At 54.4% G+C, this 21,531-nt stretch overlaps 1 protein-coding gene across 2 annotated transcripts in view; it reads right to left on the bottom strand.

Moving 5' to 3' along the window:
- The window catches only part of GLIS1 (GLIS family zinc finger 1), a 215,025-nt gene that overhangs the window by 24,142 nt on the left and 169,352 nt on the right, over positions 1–21,531 (bottom strand). The window lies entirely within an intron of this gene.

The following is a 21,531-nucleotide window of genomic DNA, read 5'->3' on the forward strand; positions in this document are numbered from 1 at the left end:
CACCGTCTGGCCCGTCCTCCCGTGGCGTGTGCAGTGGGTATGGGGGCATTCAACACTGAGCCACAGCTCTCTGTCCGTCCAGAGCTGCCGCTGGGTGTTTAACCACAGAACAACCCACGAAGTGTGTGGCCTCGACGTCCCCACCTCCGAGACGGAGGCTTCCCGTGGTGATGGCAGGAAAAGACAGGATGCAGGCCACGTCTGATGCCAAAGCCCAAGTGGCTCTGTTACCAGCTGCCTTCCTGGGACAGGTGGGGGTGGAGTGACCCTTGAGGAGGATGAGAACAGAGGACACCAGTTCCCTCTCCTGAGCCATCGATTTCGTCCCCCAGGCCAGGAATGAACTGCCAACCAGATCAGGCCCCACGTGACCCCACGCCTCTGAGCCAGACCAGCAGCGTCTCCCAGGGCCAGCAGTCCCACCGAGGCCCCTCTCCACCCTTTCTCTGGACTTATCTGCAGGTGGAGGAAGGAGCTGACAGCTCCCGCCTGTGTCCACATTTGGAAGACATAACCTCCGTCTTTTCTGAGCTGCGCACTGGGTTCCTTTTTGCCCCTACGTCCCAACTTTAAAGGTATCTTCTCTATTAATAGTTTACGGGCGGGAGCCTGGAGGGAACTGCAGGTGGATTCAGACCCAGGCGCCTACCTGGCTTATTTTCTCACTGATAGATCAGTGTCCCCATCCAGGGCAGTTTAGCACACTTGATCATTTTTGGTGTGGACTATTCAGTTGGACTGACCAGCTCCAGCCCTGTACTGGGTGAGGCCAAGTCAGAGAGAGAACCCGACCTGGGTCCTACCCCCCAGGAGCGCAGAGCCCACGAGGAGGCACATACATCGTCAGGACAACACACAGCAGCCAGAAAGGGCCCGGGGGTAACACGAGGCCACAGCAGCACAGAGGCGGCACCTAACCCGCCTGGGAAAGGCGAGGCATCAGAAGTGGGGGCTGTAGCAGCTCGCAGAGACATGCAGTCAGGCATGTAACACAGAGACATTTGCTTCACTCAGTCCCTGGCCCAGCTGAGCCCTGAGCAATGACCAGGACACCACAGAAGAGTGGGCCGATGGACTGAATGCCAAGGGAGGCAGGGCCCGGGGCACCAAAGTGTGGGGAGGACACAGAGTCCCCGTGGAGGCCCCTCTGGGGCTGCGTGGGGGGTACACACTGGGAGTATGGGGTGGGCTCTAGTAGATGAGAGGCCTAAAAGGAGATCAGAGGCCAGAGAGTGAGGACTCAAATGGCAGGCTGAGGAATCTGGACTTCTCCCTGGGGACAGTGGCGAACACAGAAGGGCCATAAGAAGGGAGGGCACGGGGCCAGATATGCACGCGGGGAAGGCCCCCCCCCACTTGGGCTGCTGATAACATCTAGGGCTGGTGAGAAGGCAGGTGTCGCGTCACAGCTGAGGGTCACCGAGGCCGGATCCAAGGCAAAGGCAGCAGGACGGGGTGGAGACCAGGCCAGACGTGGCCACCAGATATGAGCACAGGGTCCAGAGACAACGACCGGTCTGGGACAAGCTCCCTCCCCGCCTCTCCCTTGAAGGTCTAGCTGCGGGTCCAAAGCAAGCGGCCCACAGCTGGGTTTTAGACGCTGTTCTGCTTCCTACTTCCAGATGTGCCTTTTCCATGCATCCAAACCAGAAGGAAATCCTGTCTGGGGAGCAAACAGGCCACAAGCCACACCCCTTGCTCTTCTGCGATGGCCTTATGCCACGTCCACCCCAAAGTGAGCTGGAGAGGGGCCTGCCTCTCAGCACCCAAGTGGTCCCTGAGTTCTTCTCTGGCCCGAGCTGCGAGGGCAGACATCTGAAGCAGAGCCACGATAACTCCTCAGGTGCTGCGTGATTTTCCTGAGCGTGGGAGGGTCCACCAGCCTCTGGAGATTGGTGAATCATCTCTTCTGCTACATCATTTCCCCACGAGGGTCTGTACGCCTGTCTGGCCAACCTTTCGTCTCAGTACAGTTTCTCCCACCCTCCATGCCGTTGTTCAGGCTACGCCCCTTCTGGGGCACCTTCCCTTCCAGCTCGCTGAAAATTAATGCATATATTTTTCAAGAGCTCAGGATCTGCTGCTTGGTTCACTCTCTTCCAATATGGCCCCAAACCCTCTCCCTACTGCACACACCCCAGGTGTCACGCTGTAGCCGCAGGGAGCAGACAGTGACCCACTGAAGGCAGCAGGAACTTGCGTGCACCCAAGACTTTGCTGGAGCTGTCCCCTCAGCCTGGTCTGTCCTCCTTCCTTCGCTCATTTAGCAGACACCTACGCACCATGCTCAAGCACCACCTCCTCTGAGAAGCCTTCCCCAACCTCCCCAGTCCTCCTCGGCAAGTGGGTTAGGTTTCCACTGAACACCCACCGCCTTCTCTCCATGCCTCCAGTTTGAGGGCAGGGCTGGCATCGCATTCAAGGGGCAAAGGGTGGGTTAGACATGTGATCCAATGGGGGTAAGAATGGGGGTTTCTGGGCCTGGGGGGTGCATTGCCCCTGTGAGAGCACTTCTTCCCCCCGGTGTTCATCAGGTACCGCAGACCTGGGCATGTGCCCTGTGCCCATGCCACACCCGGTCTTGTCCTGCCCGCGCCCCTAGAACTCCCCAAAGCCGAGTTGCAGGCTGGCCAGGGTGGCACCCTTCCAGGTAGAATCAGAGGCAGCAGCAATGCAGAAGGGGTGCTGCCCCTTAGGACTGCTCTGGGATGAGGATCCCACAGCAGCTCTGGCAGAGCAGCGCCCCGTTCCGGGCCAGCACCCCAGACATGCGGGGCCTTGCAGGTGAGTGGGCTCTGTTTGCAGCTGCCTCCAGGGTCTCCTCCGTCCTTCCCGTCAACAACCACACCGATGGCCTAACAGAGGCAGAGAAAGGAGGACAGAAACACTCACGGTTTCAGCACCTCCGTGCGCTCGCTGGGGTAAGGTGAGGGGGACCAGCACAGCGGCTGCCGCAGGGCTCTGGTGGGGGACAACCCGGGCTGCTCCACTTGTGAATGAGCTAAGGCGAGTGCCTTCAGCTCTTTGAACCTCGGTTTCCTCATCTACAAAACGGGGTGAGTTCTACCTACCATAGAGGGTGGTTGTGAGGATTAAATGAAATAATGCACAGTAAGTGTTTACACTGGCACACAATGTCGTCACTGTAACTGTCATTTAAGCTTGCAGAGCAGGTAAGCAGTGGAGTGGCATTCTGCCTGGGGTGGCAACTCCTGGGCCTGCTGCCCCTCTGCAGAATTGGAAGGGGTGTGTGTGTGTGTGTGTGTGTGACATGTCTCACTGAGCACGGCAGGCTCCCTTGTCCCATGTCCTGTTTCCACCTCTCACTCCTTAACCCCTCCCCTCACTCCCTACCCTCTTCTCCAGCCGGATATCTAGACATTACTTCTCACCACACCCTGGGCTCTCAAGGCCTTGGCTCAGGTGTATCTGGGTGTCAGCCGAGGAATGGGGCCTGAAGCAGACTGGGGACAGGTCAGAGGGATATATATGTGCCTCAGGAGCTCCTGCAATGGGGAGTTAGCCCAGGCTGTCCTGGCTCCATCTCTGACTAGCAGGCACCTGGGCAGGTCTGCACCCTCCCTGGGGAGCCAGGACCTGGCAGGGCTCACACAGTGGCAGAAGGGCCTGCTCTGGAATCCAACAGCTGGGGCCCCTGCTGTCTGATAGCCAGCAGCTTCACCAGACAGTCCCCAAGACCCCTCTGGCTCTAAGGTGTTCGGAGTCTATTTCTGAACTGTACGTGCAATGAGCTCCGCCCCATTCAGGACCCTCCCGGGTTCATCGTACCTCTGACCCCTGGTCAGTGCCTCTAGCCTGGCATGCGAGGCCCTCCACCGTCTGGTATGCCAGAGCCCAGGTGAAGGGTCCCGACATGGAAAGCAAGCAGCCCTGTGAGCTTGGCGAGTCGGTGCCATTCTCTATGCCTGTTTCCTTCGCTGTAAAGTGAAGATGATGGTGACCAGTCAGAGTGCTGTGAGCGGGGGCCAACGTGCACACCACAAAGCACACAGTGTGGAGGACCTGCTGCCTCGATGCCACCGCTGTGATGTGCTGGGCGTGTTCCTGTCTTGCCCTTAGGGAGGATACCAGGGTGGGTCTGCTTTCACTGACCCGAGTTAAATAACTCGGGCCCCTGGCTGATGTGCTCCCATTGATTGGTCTGGCCCTAAAGCCTTTGCCATGCCAAGCCCATGGGGCAGCCTTTGGGTGCCAGAAGTAGCTCCCAATGAGAGCGAGGCAGCCTTTTGGGGTGGGAATGGTTTGAAGGGGCCCCATCCATCAGCTGCGTGGGGGCTAAGAAGGCAGCAGGGAGAGGTGCCCCACCACTGTTGTGTTGTGGGGGTACAGTTGCTGCCAGAAAGGAAATGTGGGTCTTGCTGGAGCAGAAATAGAGCCAACAGGTACATCCCTGGCTTTGGGCATCAGTTTCCCCAAAGGGCGTGGAGGATGGGCCCCTCAGGCAATGCCACTGTGACCCAAGAGTGTAATGATGCTTCCATGGGGTCTGCACTCCAGGGGGTGGAGCCTTTCTGACATTCTTCTCCCCACCTCCAGTGCCCCCCGCCAATCCCCTGAGTTCTAGGGACTATGTCGCCCTGGGCAGAAGCCTTCCTCCCTGCTCTCAGGGTCCAGGTATACAACCCTGAGGGGCAGACCTCCTGGGATGTCCCGCACCAGTTGTGAGGGTTGGGTATCTGTCTGTAGGGGATAGGGAAATGCCGTCTCTTAAACATCTTACATGCCTGCCTTCTTCTCTTCCCATCTGCCCACTGTCCTGACCCACCGCCTGGCATTTCTCCGGTGACTGTACCAGCCCCTGCCCTGTCTTCTGCCCGGCCCCTCCCCTGCCATCCCAACTCATTTCCATATGGCATCTGGTATCCAGACCAAACACTTAAGGCTACGGGTCTGTCCAAGACGCTCTCTGGCTGGTGTGACTTGGCCCCTGATGATGGCTTGGTAGTGTCTGTCTCCTCCAACTCCCACACTGCTGTGTTTCAGCATCAGAGAGATCTGGGTGCAAATCCTGCCTCCACACTTCCCAAGTGGATGACCTTGGGCAAGTTCATCTCACTTGTTGGAGCCCAGATTCCTTATCTGTAAAATGGGCACACCTGGGCACAGGTAGAGGGGCGTTCTCTGCGCACAGGGTACATACAGCATCCCGTGGCCCAGAGCCCTAATGCCATCTGTGTCCATCCAGCAAATTATCTGGGCACCTCTTATTCAGGCTGAATCTGAAATGCACCGGCTCCAATAACCAAACACACAACAGACTTATCTGGCTAGGAGTGAAGGCTCACGTGCCATGGATAACAGAGAGCGTGACTACTGTGGGTAGTGGGTACACAGATAGGGGAGAAGTAACAGAAGGGACACCTTTCAGTCTAGAAAAAAAATGTAAGAATGGATGTCAGGTTTTTATTATTTACCCTAAAATGCATAAACATTAAAATATATCCTAAGATGAAATAGGGGTGAATTCAGTGATGGAAGTAACAGGGCGACATCCTCCTAACACCTATCAGGGGCCGGCAACTGTGTGTGTTACCTTTAATCGTGACAACACGCCCTGCTGGTGAGGCTCTTTCCCAGTCCCACTCTGCAGATGAGGAAACTGAGGCTCAGAAAGGGGATATCAGTGGCTCCATAGCCAGCAATTAGCAGAGCTGGGACCTGATCTCAATTCTGACTAATGTGCAAGGTTGTCTATATGTGTCCCTAACCACTCTGTCCAACTGCCTTCGGGACCCCTATATGAAGCACCAAAAACAAGTCTGGCACTCAGGAGCTATTACTGCGCTTTCCAACTGGGCCTGTATCCGGGGTTCCCTCCCTAGGCAAAGGCCAGGCCCATCAGATGCAGCGTTGATGCCAGGAAAGGCAGACACGCTCCTTCTTCCCGGCCCCTCGAGACAGGCAATGCCACCACACAGTAAGGAAAATCAAGGCGGCACAGAGGAGAAGAAAGAGCCCCGCTGATGCATAGAGCACAGAGGCTTGAAAGGCCCAGTTCCCACATGTGGGGTGTGTTACCAAAGAAGATTAAAATAATGGGGAAAATACCCCGGGAACCGTGAAGCCCTAGACCATCTGGAGTTTTATAGTAACAGGCAGGGGAAAATCAGAACCTAATTGAAAAAAGTCCACTGCAATCCATTACCGCTGTGTGCAGCTCACAGAACCAAGGGCAGGAGATGAAAGACAGAGGAGAACTATCTCGGAGCTGGGGAACGGGCACCCTCCTCCCCTCTAGGCTAAGCCTGAGGACCCTTCAAGCTCGGGCTACGGGAGGGAGAGAGCACTGGGTCAGACGGCAGAATCTGCAACGCTGGGCTCACCACACTCAGGTAGCTGCCCTCTCTGTGCCTTCCCCCCATGGGTAGAAGGGCTAAGTGAGGTCATTCAGGGAAGCACAAGCATGGTGCCAGCTGGTGCCTCTGGCCCCCAAGGAAGGGTTGAGGGCACTGAGATGTGGGGACACTGTGCTGCAAGCTGAAGGCCATGAGGTTACTGGGGGGTTTGTGCTGGGGCCCCACTGACAGCCACAAACTTGGGCAAGTCACCTCCCATCACTGTCCTCATTTTTCTTGTCTCTAAAATGGGGCCACCGCAAATGGCTGTTAGAAGTAAATAAAAGGACATGCTCAGCGTAGGAATTGGCACACAGTGGGTACCTAACGAATGTCAAGTTTCCTCGCTGCAGCTGACATGGCCCAAAGAGGAGGGAGGCCCCGGTTTCTCATGCTCTGGCTAAGGATCTCAGCACAAAGGGTACAGAGGGGGTTTGGGGGAGCAGGGCATGGGCGGGAAGGGGAGGAAATGTCTCCACTTTTGGCATTTGCCAGTGACTTGCTTCTAAACAAACACATTTCTGGTTTAAGGGTAAAATATATTGGGTTACAGCAGTCTGGCAGGCCGTTCGGGGATCAGCTTCTCATTTTTGTACAAACTTTTAACTTACTTTGCAACAATGATTTGGATGGGAGAACTGTGTGGTGCCAGATCCTTTTCTAAGATGTCAAATAATTCTATGTTTGGCCAGCTTGAAAGGCCATCCAGCTGGGAGCTGAGGTCCACTCCCCAACCCTACACCCTGGGAGGGGCACTCTGGCCCTGAGGTCACTGTCCAATGGGTCCCGATGGGGTTTCCATGGGGTGGCGGGGGGAGAGGATGTCTCCTTAGAGCCTGTGCTTGCCCAGTCCTGGTGGGGTGGGGGGGTCAAGGCAGGAAGGGGAGGGACAAATGTGGAGAGGGTTCTGGGAGGTGAGGCTGGAGGGCACCGGCTTGGACTCTGCTCTGTGAAGCCCCTGAGGGTCCGGTCCAGCTTCGGGTACACAGTGCTGTCTGAATAAATGAATGAACAGGCAGATGTGTGCAGGAGGGAGACTGACCGTTAACAGCAGCTATCGCATTTGATGTACCCGGGACTGGGCCCAACTCTCCCTAAACACATCTCCTCCGTCCCATTAGGCCAGCACAACCGCCCCCCGCCCCCCCCGCCATTGTTACAGAGGCAGAAACTGAGGCCCCCAGAGATGATGTGTGAGTCCCGGAGCTCATGAGGGTGGAGCCTGGGTGTGACTCCAGCGCCTGAGCTCTGTGCCCTGGGCCATACTGGTGTCCCCAGCAGCCTGGACCAAGGCTGTGCCATGAAATCTGAGGCTGGCATGGGAGCTCTTTGCCCCTCTGCTCGGCTCTCTAGGCCTTCACACCATCTAGAGAAGCTGGAAGGCTGAGGCAGGGGCTGGGGCACACAACAGGCAAAAGGAGACTGGGCTGGAGGGACGGCCAGAGACACGCCTCGCTCCCGGAGCCGGGCGGGCTGCCTTTAGGGGGATGTTGCTAAGATGGGGATAGACGCCTCACCGGGACTGCACTGCAGGCTCTGGGCTGGGCCCTTCACCAGCTTGTCCTGTCCAGGCGACAAATGGGTTTCTGTTCCCAGCCCGTGAGGACCAAGAGGGCTAGGCCTCCCTTCCAGGGGTGTGTGGAGGCCCCAGAAGTAGGAGGTGGAAGAGGGGACTGAGTGTGCTCACCAGGGAGACCGGTGGGAGGCGGGGCTGAGTCGTGGCGACATCACTGGAGATGTGGACAGAGGCTCGGCGAGGGGCCAGGGCCCAGCAGAAAGCAAACTGCACGGAATGACTGACATACACACACTGAGCCACCAGCCGCAGGTCTGGCAACGCAGACACACACACTCCGACACTCCGACGCCCTCCCGACCAAGCCACATGTCAGAGACACAGTCCCAGGACCCCAACACACAGCACTGGTTCACATACACATGACTCCTGCCACAGAGACACGCAGGCCAGCACAAACGTGCTCACACGTATACCCAAGGACACGCAAGCCCGAGACCCCGCCACAGGCACAAACGTACAAACTCCGCAGACCCCAGGCACTGACACACAGCTTGAGGCACAGCCCAGCACACGCCATAAACTGGCCGATGCCTCAGCATACGACGACCTCATGGTGGTTTGTGTGCACTAAGGGAGAAGCCATTCACCCAGAGACAACATCCAGAAAAGGCTTCCCAGAGGTCAGTGCATAAAGACATGTCCTCACTCATACATTTCTACATCCAACATGCCAGACCCATGGACAGTCATGTTCCTACACACCTCTCTCCTCGCCTCCAGGGAGCCGCCCGGGAATGGCGTTGAGGCTGCAGGCAGGAGGGCCTGAGCCCACTGTACTCCCGACTTTCCTAGACTGGCCTTGGCTTTGGGGAGGGCACGCATGGCCTGAGAGAACCCCAAGACAGGGCTGCAGGCCACTCTTTGGCCCCCTGACCTCTAGACCAATGCCTCCTCTGTCCTACCTGCCACCGGCCATACCTTCTCGCCTCCAGGCCTCTGCCCAGGCTGTGTCCTCTGCTCACAAGGCTCCCCTTTCGCCTGTCCAGTACGCCCTGTCCTTCTAGTCTTGTCTCAAGCCTCAGCGTCCACCCACCCACCAACCAGGCCTTCTCTAATCCTCCTGCTCCCGCCCTTCTCCGAGGCCACCCTTCCCGTTCTCCCTGGCTCCTGCCCTGGTGCTGAGGCCACGACTGCCTGTCTCACTGCCCGCCCTGGGGTCTTGCTGCAGCCTGTCCGGCTTCTAGGAGCTCACGCCCAAGAGGGAATGCAGGTCCAGGCAGGAGACCACATGGCAGCCACTCCATCTCAACAGCCAACGGAGGAGCAGAAGCAGCTGGTGTCATGTGCTGAGGCGGCACATGGCCAGGTGGTACATCTGACCATAAGAGCGGGGGGAGGTGTGAGCACTGCTTCAGGAGGAGGAGGGAGGGGCCAGGATGAACTAAAGGGTCCTCTCCAGCCTCCACCTCCAACCCTCGCTCCCACAGCCTGCACAGGATGTTTCCCGGCGCCGGCACTGCCCACGTTCAGGCCCGACTCCTTCTCTTCCTGGCCTATGGGAACCTCAGTGCTCTCACTGCCAAATACGGTGCCACACCTGGCCTCAGACACCTGTGATAGACAACAGGGTGTGGCCTTGGTGTGGCGGCAGGACAGTTAGTCCCCTTTTCGGCTCTTCTCATGAATCCCAAGAAGGAACAGCGGGGATGGGTCCAGGGTGTGAAAAATCTCAAGGTCTGAAGACCTGCTTCCAGGCCTAGCTCTGTCCCGGGTTGCCACGTGACCTTAAACCAGTCACTTACCTTCCTTGGGCTTAATTACCCAGGGCCATCTTCCCAGGATGGGTAGGGCAGTGGGGTGAATGTGTACCAGGGTCACACAGGCGGCAGTTGCGTCAATGCCGAGCCTGGCATGACCCGTGGCATCCTGGGGTTACCAGGGGAGGAAAGAGATCTAATACATTCGACCCATCCCCGAAAAGAAAACCTCACGTTGGATCACTGGGAATCATTACAGGTGTACACCACGCACAGCTCCCGTCTCAGGTCATGGGTGGGTGGGAGCAGCCTGCCCAGTGTGCACCCGGGGCTCAGATGCCACCAGGACGTCCCAGTAGGCTCTGGGCCCCCACCTGGTGAAGGGGCAATGCTCCGAACCAGGCCTGCGAGGGGCAGGGGTGGGGCTGGGCAGCTCCAGGGGCAGCAGGGAACTGTGGGGGTCATGGTGGGGGTGGGGGGAGTCACAGAGGGACGTGCTCAGGGTCAGGAGGGACCCTATGGTGGGGAGGTGAGTGACCGGTTCCCACATGCTCAGGAACAGAGCCCGGCAATGACATGTCCATTAGGGCTGCTTGGAGGGTGTCAGATGGTTCCAAAGTTACCTTTAGGGCATCCGACGAGTCTAAATCGGGTTGGACCTGCCACCTGGGGCCCAGCGGGATAAACAGGCCAGACTGACCTGCTTCAGCACTGTCTCACCCACCACAGATCGACCAAGGGGCCCCCAGGTGGGCTGGCCCTGGGCCGGTGCCTGGGTTCATGGTGGGTATTTAGTCATGGGGGACGGAAGGAATGGTGACAGCCCAGCTTTCACACTCAAGCTAGTGAAGGAAGGGCAACTGCGACTAGGAACCAATTACACAAACAAAAACATAGAACCAATGAAATCCAGTCCTTGGAGGGGCGAGAAGCTGGGCAGAGACAAAGGCAACCCTTCCCAGCAGCAAGTACCTCAGTCTGCACAACACCCCTCTTCCTTGGTCCTCACAGAATCATAGCAACCCTGTGAGAGGCGGGACCGGGAAGCAGAGGCTCACTCGGGCCTTCTCAGCAGTTGGCAGCTGCTGCCAATGCCTCCCCACCACAACTGTCCCACTGTGCAAGTGGCACCTCGCTGGTTCAGCCACGAGGAGCCCCCTAGGCCAGACGTCCTGGAAAAGTCCCTGTCCCTGCTGGGCCTCAGTTTTCATCTGTCAAATGGATCCGTGTAGAATAGCACTGTGCCTCTACCCGCAGGCCTCGGGAGGAGACAACAGCAGAAAGCTGAGCAGACAGGAGCGAGCTCTTGGCTTTTGGGTTTCAAAATCGCAGGCCTCAGGGCTGAATGGAAAGAACTCTGGAGACAGAGATGAGTCACTCACAGTTAATATTTCAGACAAGTTTTTCTGCCATAAATGCATCTGAGAGTGCCCACCCCTGGGCCTGGCACAGAGCGGGCTTTTGTGAATATCTGTTAATGAATGAAATAACCCGATAACAAATCAGCGAGCTTTGAGGAAAGTGGGGGGCAGGGCAGGGAGCCCCTCAAATTCGTGGAGGCCAGGGAGGAAGAGCAAAGCTTCCTGTGCTCCTGCCCTGGAACAATGTTCCCGGTGGGATAGGGACACAGGAGGGAAAGGAAGACAAGTATAGAGGACGGGGGTCTCTAAAAGGGGAGGCTCTGAGCTGTCTGCCCTTTCACTCCTGGGCCAGGCCCTGGGGGTGTGGACAGCACCCCCAGCTAGGCTAGTGGGATCTGGAGCAGGGCTCCTCCATCATGGGGCTCAGGTGCCCTATCGGCAGGGCTCTGGATGTCTCAGGAGATCCCACTGTCAGCGCAATGGGAGAGGTGCTGAGTCTGCCCTGGCCCTGGGCAGCCTTTCAGAGGGACGGGACACAGGTGGACTCCGGCCCAAGATGCTCAGCAGGTGCCCACGGGAGAAAACGCTCCGAGGAGCCCTTGGTTCAGTGTAAGCCCCCACACTCCAGAACTTAGATGCAACTAAAAGGAAAGATGGGCACGAGTCTGTGAGCTGCCTGTGATTTGCTACCCAGCATTTGGGCGCTCAGAACAGGAAGAGAGTCGAGAAAAATGTTACAGCTACATTTTTATCTCTCTCTCACTTGTGTGTGTGGACTTCAGGTTCAGACCTGTCCTCATAACACAGAGACCACCGTCTGTCCGCCTCCCTCACAAGGATGTGGGAAAGGGAGAAGGGACAACAAATGCCGTTGGAAGGCGTACTGCCGACCCAGCCTGTGTAGCCCTCTCTCTGTGCACTGCCCCACTGACACTTCAGGGCCCCCGGCAGGAAGGTGCTGTATCACCCTCTTGCGCAGGTGAGGAACCAGGCTCCCAGGGTGCCAAGGACAAGGGCCGCATCAGGACCGAACCCACGGCTGTCTGATGCCTAAGCCCTGCCCCTGTTCTCGTATCACGTTCAACAAAAAGCAGAGTGGTCTATAGATTTCAGAAACATTAGGCCATGGGAAAGAAATGACTAGAAACAAAGAATTAAATGTTTCACATTATCAAAAAATTAACAGTACTACCAATAACAGCCCTACACCATTTTTCAGATTCCCTGAGAGTGATTATTTCCTTTAAGACCTAAATTCTCCAGCTGTTCAGCCGCACACAGGTTGGAAAACTCTAGAAGGGTCTGTAGGAGATGCCCCCGAGTCTGAAAGGAAAGTTACGCCTTCTGCTGGGACAAGCAGGCCCTCTAGCCCTTGTGGGAGCCTTCCATCCCTCAGGCAAGGGAGAAAAATACCCTGTGGTCAACACTTGAGAGAACAACCATGCAAACCAAAAAAAATTCTAACCATATGATAAAGTGGGAAGGGGTCCTTATGAAGAAACCCGCTGCAAGACACTTCACTGAGAACCAAGGGGGTGGCAGGAGGGCATGCTGGGGAGGAGGGCCCTGCCCCCATGTCGGGCTGGCTGCACTGGCTGACTCAGGGGGACACCTGGAACACATCAGCATTATGTCAGGAATAACACAAAATTAAAACAGTTAGCTTTGGCTTCTAAAATTAGGGAGGACAAAAGGAGAAGGAGGTCATTGTGCTGAGCCACTCAGCTATGACTTGGGCGGCACTAATTTACAGAAAATAAATTGCCGTGTGGCACTTGAGCCCAGCTAGGGCCCTTGGGTGGCCAGCTGGGACCGAGGACTGAGAGTGATTCCACAGCTCCATCCTGGGCGAAACAAGCTGGGAGCCTGGGTGGGGCTGAGGGCCCAGATGAGGCCTTCTACTTGCTCACTCCCCGGGGCAGTGCCAGGCATACGCCCACCCTGCCACTCTCCTCACTGGCTTCCCTGTCTCCACCCTGGCCATCGCCCCCAAATCCATCATCTACCCTGCAGTCAGACAGATTCCTAATGTGCAAACCTGCTTTGTCACTGCTCAGAATGCATCGATGGCTCCCTACTGATTTCAGGATACAACCCAAGGCCCTCAGCCTCCTCCCATCGGAATCTGTGGGCTTCCAGCTGTGCCTGGCTCCCCAAGCCCTTTTCCCTGCTCGGCTCCAGTTACACCAACTACCTGGGCTCTCAGAACTTCTGTACTTTCTGTGCTTTTGCATATGCTGTTCCTCCTCCAGTCTAGAATTCCCTCTGGCTCAGCTTGGAGGCTCTGGGCTTTGGGGCAGGTCCTGGGCCAGACTCTTCTCTGGGTCCATTATGGCCCTGGGGTAAAAGCAGGGTGGTTGGGCTCGGCTGTGTGGGAACCCGAGACTCACACAACGTCAGGACCGACTGGCCGCAGAGGCCCTTGTGCTACAGCTGGGAGCACTGAGGCGGCCCAGAGAGGGCAGGGCTGATGAAGGCTTTCCTGCCCCCCTCTGCCTGCTTTGTCCCTCTTCCTAGGGCAGGATCTTCCTGCTCCTACATGCTCAGTCTCGGGTACAGAGTGCTCCAGAGCCACCCAGGCCTGAGTTCCAATCCCAACTCCTTTGAGCTCTGTGACTGGCAGAAACCACCTAACTTCTTTGGGAGTCAGCATCTTGGTTGGCATTATGGGGATGCTGATGACAGTATAGGGTCACCCACTCCCAGGGGTGGAGAGTTAGCATCGGCACTGCTGTAACACCTCCCATTGCCACCCACAACCCCCTGCTCAGATGGACAAACGGCCAAGGCTACGGAGGACAGGGAGTCAGGGACAGGAGACAGAGGCTCGTGGCTCTGGGGAGGCAGTGTGGGCCGTTCACGAAGCCTGCCTTGTCCGGTGGCACAGAGAGTAGGCTGCCGTGCATTCAGTCCTTCACTAGCCATTCATGCATTTCCTCACTCACTCACTCAGCTAAGGGCACATAGTGAAAAAGGCAAGTTACCAAACAGTATATATATAGTCTGATTCCATTCTAGGAAAGAGTATAATTGTCACATCCACAGAGAAAAGCCTGGAAAAAATACTCTAAAATGTTCAACAGTGCTTATTTCTGAGTGGTGGAGTGAGGGGCAATTTCTCCTTTCTTCTTTATACTGCACTCTCTACGTTCCACTTCTTGATACATTCTTACTGCTCTATATTTTATACTGCTCTGTGTGTTGAAGTTTAAAAGTCACAGAGGGCAGTGTAATACTTTCACAGACTGCTCTAGACTACAGAACTAGACTTCCTTCTTCCTTCTGCAAGTGACTTTGGGGGAGTTGTCCTGCATAACAGGACCTGGGGACGGCCTCTCCCACCTTCCAGGTCGGGACCCAATGCTTGCTCCTGTCCTATGTGACGTGGGCAAAGGATTGCCCTCTGAACTCAGTTTGTACCTAAATACATAGGGACAATACAATGACCTCTAGAGGGAATCTGAAGATCAAAGAAGACATGGGTGGTGACCAACTTTCTAACATTTGGGGATGAAGCCCAGGATGATGACAGCGGTTTGCCTGCATCAGGGAACCTGAGGTCCACCCCCCTGGAGGCACTGAGGGACGCAGAGGACACCTCACAGGGTGATGTCGCTGAGGTGGCTAGTGACTGAAGAGTCTCAGGAGACAGAGTGGCTGGTTTCATTAAACTGTGGTGATTGACAGGATCACTCCGAGGGCAGAGGACACACAGGTAGGTCCGAGCCACCTGGACGGGGGGAGGGCAAGGCTGCATTTCCCTTCCCAGCAGCAGCCACAAGCACAGAGTACCAGGAAGGAGCAACTGCTCCTTCAACAGCCATCTCTACAGCCTCAGCCAAATGTCTGGGGACACATCTCTGAGCCAGTTGGATGGGGCATGGGCTTTGGATCAGGCCGAACTGGGTTCAAGCCCCAGCTCTTCTGCCTACTGGCTGTGTCCTTAGGAATGTTACTTAGCCTCTCTCGTCCAGAGTTGTCTTCTGGAAAAGAGTTGATACTCCTTCCTTATAGGTTTATTGTAAGGGCCAGATAGGAGATGGCCCACCACCTCTGGGGTTGGGACAGGGCTCCACCCAGCAACACGACATGCCAGTGATGGGTGTCACACTCCATGCCGCCTACACCACTGTGCCTCTGTTCCTGCCACATTCTACCTAGAGTGCCCTTCTCCTGCCACTTCACTTGGCCAAATCCTGCTCATTCTACAAGCTTCAGCTCATATACCACCTCTTCTAGGGAGCCTCCCCTGATTTCCCTACAGTTAGGGCCGGGCTCCTCGGGGGTCCCACAGCCCCATCCTTCCCTCGTCACAGCCCCTAGGACTCAGGATTGTAACCGTCGGCATCTGTATCCTTCTCTCCCACCAGCCAGGGGGATGAACAGACATAGGACGGTGCTTGTCCCACCAACTGGCCTCTCACTCCAGGGCCTAGCAATGGACTGGACAAATAGTAGGCGTGCAGGACACGTTTGCTGACTAGAACAATCTGCTCAATCAGGGTTAGCCGCCCTTGCCCCACCCCCTGCCGTGGGTAGGGGAAAGGCTCTTTCCTTTTACTATCACAGAAGGGTGAGTTGGAAGGGCTGTTAGAGGAAGCCTGCCCCCTTTACAGATAGGAGACCAGGGCTGGGGAAGAAGACACTGGCTCAAGGCTGCCCATTAAGTCAGTGGTGACGCCAAGACAGGGAGTCAGGTCTCCAGACCCCGCCCAGTGCTCCCTGACCTTTGGCCTTGGGGGTACTCTCCTCCTCACACCCAGAGAAGGGCAGCAGAGCTGTCTCCTGCATCCTCACAGAACTAGCTCTTGACTCCTGGGTCCAGAGCTTTTCCATCTTTCACCGCTGGTTACTGCCTTTAATGGATAGAAGGTGTTACTTATCTCTGTGAGGTCCCATTCCTAGGCTCTGACCCAGGTGAAATCCCCCCTCATACACCTAGGCCCCCAGAACTTCACCAACAGCCAAAGCTCTCCAATGGGCCCTGCAGGCCCCCTCAAGCCTGAAATCATAGGGCCCTGCTTTAAAATGTGTTTGCTAACTGCATGTACCACAGAGGGTTTTCATCATTTTGAGAATGACTATACATTCTGGAAGACAAACTTGGTGAACTGGGTGGGCTGGGTCCAGGTCTGACAAATTCTGTTTCCCTGCCTCTCTCTGTGTGCCGAGCCAAACCTGGGCTGCCAGGGATTGCCAGAGCAGAAGGGCGGTAATTTCTCATTAGAAATATGCTTCATAAAGCCCATTTCTATTTTACTCAAGGAGCCAGGAGCAGCGGAAAAAGGTCCAACTTGAGGCTCTCTGTGTGAGGGGGCAGTAGAGAGGACTTTTGCTTTCTTATAAACCTGTGCTTATTGTGTTTTCCATGTTTTCCGCAATAAACATATAAAACTTTCATCAATATTTATTTTTTTAAAAACCCAAGAACAGAATCTTCCTCCTTTTCCGACTCCTCCCTACTGGCCTGTCTTCCTCTTTGCTTCTTTGCCTGGGGGTGGTTTCTGCTGAACGCAGGATGAGTCCTTCCCCTCCAGCTGCCAAGCTCTAACTGGATCCTGGGTCTGCGCAATTTACCTCCTTGGCAACACCCCATTTTAAACACGGCTATTGCCCAAGCCCACCCCAGAATTCCTGGCTGGCACCTGAATGCAATCCTGTCTGACTCCAATGTATTTCCTCTTTTCCACTCTACCTCTCTGGGTCTCGGTTTCCCCATCTGTAAAATACAGGGGAGAAGGCTGAAGATGATCCCACGGGTCCCTTCTGGCTCTGGCATGCCACACCTAGTGTGACTGGCTTCCTTCACTTAGCATGTTTCAAGGTTCATCCATGTGGTAGCCTGTATCCCCACTTCACTCTTTTTTATGGCTGAGTAATATTCCATTGCACAGATATGCCACATTTTATTTATCCACTCATCAGTTGATGGACATTTAATTTGTTCTCACTTTGTGTCTATTATGAATAATGCTGCTATGGACATTCATGTATGAGCTTTTGTGTAGACATATGTTTTCATTTGTTTACCTAGGAACAGAATTGCTAGATCATATGGTAACTCTGCATTTAATTGTTTGCAAAACTGACAGACTATTTTCCAAAGCAGCTGCACCATTTTACATGCCATCATCAGTGTATGAGGGTTCCAATTTCTCCACGTCCTTGAAGCTAACACTTTTTACCCATCTTTTTTCTTATAGCCATCCTACCGGGTTTCCCCGAAAATAAGACCTAGCCAGACAATCAGCTCTTATGCGTCTTTTGGAGCAAAAATTAATATAAGATCCAATCTTATTTTACTATAATATATGACCCAGTCTTACAATATAATATAATATAATAATATAATATGATATAATACCGGGTCTTACATTAATTTTTGTTCCAAAAGACGCATGAGAGCTGATTGCTTGGCTAGGTCTTATTTTCAGGAAAACAGGGTAATGGACATGGAGTAGTAAGTATCTCATTATGGTTCTGATTTGCATTTCCCTGATGTCTATTGGTGTTAACATCTTCTCATGTGCTTTTGGCCATGTTTTCTCATTGGAGAAATGTCTATTCAAGTCTTTCGCTCTTTTTAAAAATCGGGTTCTCTTTTTTGTTATTGAATTGCAAGAGTTCTTAATATATCCTGGATACAAGTCCCTTACCATAAATGTGATTGCAAAAGTAAAGTCATTCTTGAGCTAAAACAACAGCTAATATATATACATATATATTAAAACTTCACAAGGTAGGTATTCTTTTTGTTGTTATTGTTTTTATCGCCCCATAGTACAGATGACTAAACAGAGTCACAGCGCAGTACCCGACTCAGATCATCCATCTAGGAAGGGGCAAAGTGGAAGCTCTGGGGCATGAAGGGAATGTCACGGTGCCTCCTGGGGCTGAGGGAGGCAGAGCAGCAAGAGACCCCTCAAAGGGCACCCAGGAGCCAGGGCCACCAGGTTGAGCCCACCTCACGAGGTTTTCTGTCTCCTTTACCAACCTTCAGGGATCTGAGTTCCATTTTATTCAGGAAGGAATCAGTTTCCATAGAGCCGTGCCTGCTCAGAATTGGGTGAAAAGGGAATTTTCTCCCAGGAGATTCCAGTCTGGCTCAGGAACTGACCCACTGCAAATCATGGCTGAGGATGTTTTCAGCCGTCAGCACCAGAGGGAGCCTCGCTCATTAACACATTAGCAAGTGAGCATCCTCGGCTTTTCTCTGCAGTGGGCCCTGGGCCGGAAGGAAGCAGGAGGCCGTGCTGGGGAAACACAGGGCCCAGAGGGGAGAAAGTTTGGCCCCCAGGGTTTGGAGGGTTAGATGTGACTGTACGTTGAGAGCGAACACCGACTCAACACAGAGTCAGGTTCCAATCGCCCTTTGATATCTCAGTTCTGGGTGACCACCCAGGCTAGAGATCAGACCAGCTTTATGGGAGAAGATGGTTAATGAAATATTCTTGTTATGAACTAGGAATCGTGGAAAATTAAGGAACAACCTAGATATCCAGCAGTGCGAGCAAAGCTGAGTGCATTGTACCACAATCTGCATGATGGACTATAAAACTGCTACGAAAAACGATGCCGGTGATGCTGCAGGGAATCATGGGAAAATTTTAGCCACAAGGCTAAACTTATCAGTGCTAAGTATTGTCAGTAATCCTCTCCACAACCCCTCTGGGAACTGGAGGCACACAGACATGAACACCTCACCCAAGAGAAAGTCTGGGTTGGGATTCAGACCCTTCTCACTCTAAAATCCCAGCAATACATTTTAACTCACCCCTTACTGAGCGCTTGCTACGTGCCAGACGTTGTGCTCAGCACTGTCACACAGGGACAGGAACAGGCCCAAAGAAAACTTTCACCTCTGCTGGTTTGCAGTCATCTGCTCTCTCTTTTTGGTTTTGCAAAATTTCTCGCATATGATGATGTCCCATTTATATAAAGAAATTCAAAATAACCGCCACTTGGATTGGCAGTGAAGCCTGGGGACATTACGAGGCAGAACTTTGGGAACCACGTGCCCAGGATGGAAGCCTCTCTCAGGTGATGGGAGACTCCCGGGTTGAGGAAGAGGAGTCTCTCCTTTGAGGCCAAGCCGCAGGCCTCTTTCTCCCTCCCGCCCATGTTTTCATCGGTCCAATGGGCTAACGATTTACTCTATGGCCTCCCTGGGTGCTGGGAGGACTCCCAGTTAAACATTCACTTCACCGCGGGAGCTCAGAGCCTGGGGGAGTAACGTGAAGCCTCATGAAGGGGCTGCCTTTCTCAGGGACCCTACGAGGACTTCACAGAGCCCTGTTGGCGATACGGCCCCCTTAGGGCCTCTTCCATTGTGAGCTCTGCAGTCTAGCCTGTTCCAGCTCTTCTTCCCTCTCCCGCAGAATCGAGGCCTGCTCCTGGCCTGACATTCAGTCCCCGTGTTATGGCCCCACTTCCTTCTCCTCTCCCTCACCCTGTACTCCACTCTCCATGCCCACGGCTTTCCCTGGACGCACAAGGTGACATTCTGCCTCCTGCTCCCTCTGCCCAGAGGTCATGGACCCAGTGCTCTCTTCACCCCTCTAGGCCCTGCTCACTCTCATTCCTCCCCCAGAATATTCCCAGATGCCCCCTCTATTGAGGAGGAGAGAGTGGGGGCTACAGGCTCCTGGGTTCAAATCACAGGCTGGGCTGGGTCAGAAGACTCATCTCTCCCCACCAGTGTGAGCTCTACTCCAACTCCCTACACCTAACACACACGTACATCCAACATTTCACCCCCACACACACACACAATGCCAACACACATTCCCACACTCCATACACAAGAACACACAGAACAGGTTCTCCAACACACGCATCCAAACACATGCCTGCCTTACCCACACACGCACACCCATATCCACACCTAACCGACACCCAATGCACACCATACCCCCAACACACACACTGCACGTAAAACACACACACAAACACCCAGCCACACTCTCAAATTGCCCTCTTCTGATACAAGCACATACTATGTGCCGCCCCCCCGCCAATTTAAACTCCAATTCCAACATATACACACGTACACACATTCACTCAACCCGACCCACACACGTGTGCATAACTATTACAGGAGTGTGTCTGAGTGTGCTATGGAAGTATGTGTGGGGTGTGGGATGTTCAGTAGGTGTGGTGTGTGTCGGGTCAGGTCTCGGGTGTGTCTGGGTGTCCTTCGGGTGTCGTGCACAGGGGCCCACGGGGTGTGCAATGGATGTATGTCTATCTCTAACACATACCACATCCCCGATATATACGTACCAATTGCATAAACACCCCCATCCCATGCCAAACCCCACACACACTCCAGTCACAATCCCAGACATAGATTCTGCAACCATCCACATTCCAATCACACTGCAAACAACTCGCATACACATCCACACAGACTTAATTCCACAAATACACATGCCCACTCTCTCTTAATCCCCCGGACGCTTAACTCACGCCCAGGTGTAGCCAACATACACACTCACACAAAAACCTCGCCCATCCCAAAAGATGGAAACCCCCCTCCCAAGACTGTCCCCTACCAGCCCCCCAGGCCTCACCGCACACCACAACCTTAAACTTTCTGGGTGGAGAGCATGTCCCCACGGGAGTGGGACCAGGCAGGTCCCTGTGATCCCAAACACAAGCGTGTACAAGGCTCCCTGCACAGCGGGACCAGGTGGCAGGCAGATAGGCTGCCCCCACTAGGCCTTCCTTCTCAGGTCCCCTGGCCACATTCCTGCCTGCTCCAGGGGTTTATTCTTCCCTTGTTCATTGATGATTAAAATACTTTTAAGCCAACCACAAAGATTGTTGTCTTACTTTTTTTTTTTTTTTTTTTTTTTTTTTAATAAAAACCAACAGATGCATTTGGGGACCCACTGATTTTCCTCCAGGGTGATTTACATGACCACAACCAGTTCTTGGAGAAGAAAAGCAAACATTCCCGTGGCCTAACAGGAACATTCCCGCTCCACCATCCATCGTCTCAGCCCCTCGGCTCATTCCCAGGAACGGCTGGCTGCCCAGCCCCCACCCCTGCCGCCTGACAGCCGTGGGGCAGGAGAAGCATCTGGCCGTCCTGTGGCCACAGCTCCATGTGAGACTATCTCTAGGAGTTTTTCTATTCTTATTTTCATTGTCAACCTTGTAGTTGAGCAAGCAGAGACAAATTCCTCAGCAACAGAAAAGGGGACTCCCATTTAATCAGCCATTTTAAACACTTACCCATCTTGCGGGGCGAGGTACTAGTGTTATCTCCATTTTATATACAAACAAACTAAGCTCAGAGGTGATAAGGAAGCAACTTATTCAAGCCCTCAACTGGTGGCGGGTCCCAACCTAGTCATCGCAGAGCTGGTGTTCCAGCTGATTCCATATCCCGAGCAGGGGACCACTGACCTTCTCTGCTTTCTTTGCCCACCCAGCGGGTCTACACTGGCTGGTCTGGCAGCTGCAGCCAACACCATCCCTGGAAGCCTTGGGGAACCCTGGTTGTGCTTCAGATGTAGGGTAACCAGGAAAGC

The sequence above is a fragment of the Rhinolophus ferrumequinum genome, chromosome 9 (assembly GCF_004115265.2).
Source record: "Rhinolophus ferrumequinum isolate MPI-CBG mRhiFer1 chromosome 9, mRhiFer1_v1.p, whole genome shotgun sequence".
Lineage (NCBI taxonomy): Eukaryota > Metazoa > Chordata > Mammalia > Chiroptera > Rhinolophidae > Rhinolophus > Rhinolophus ferrumequinum.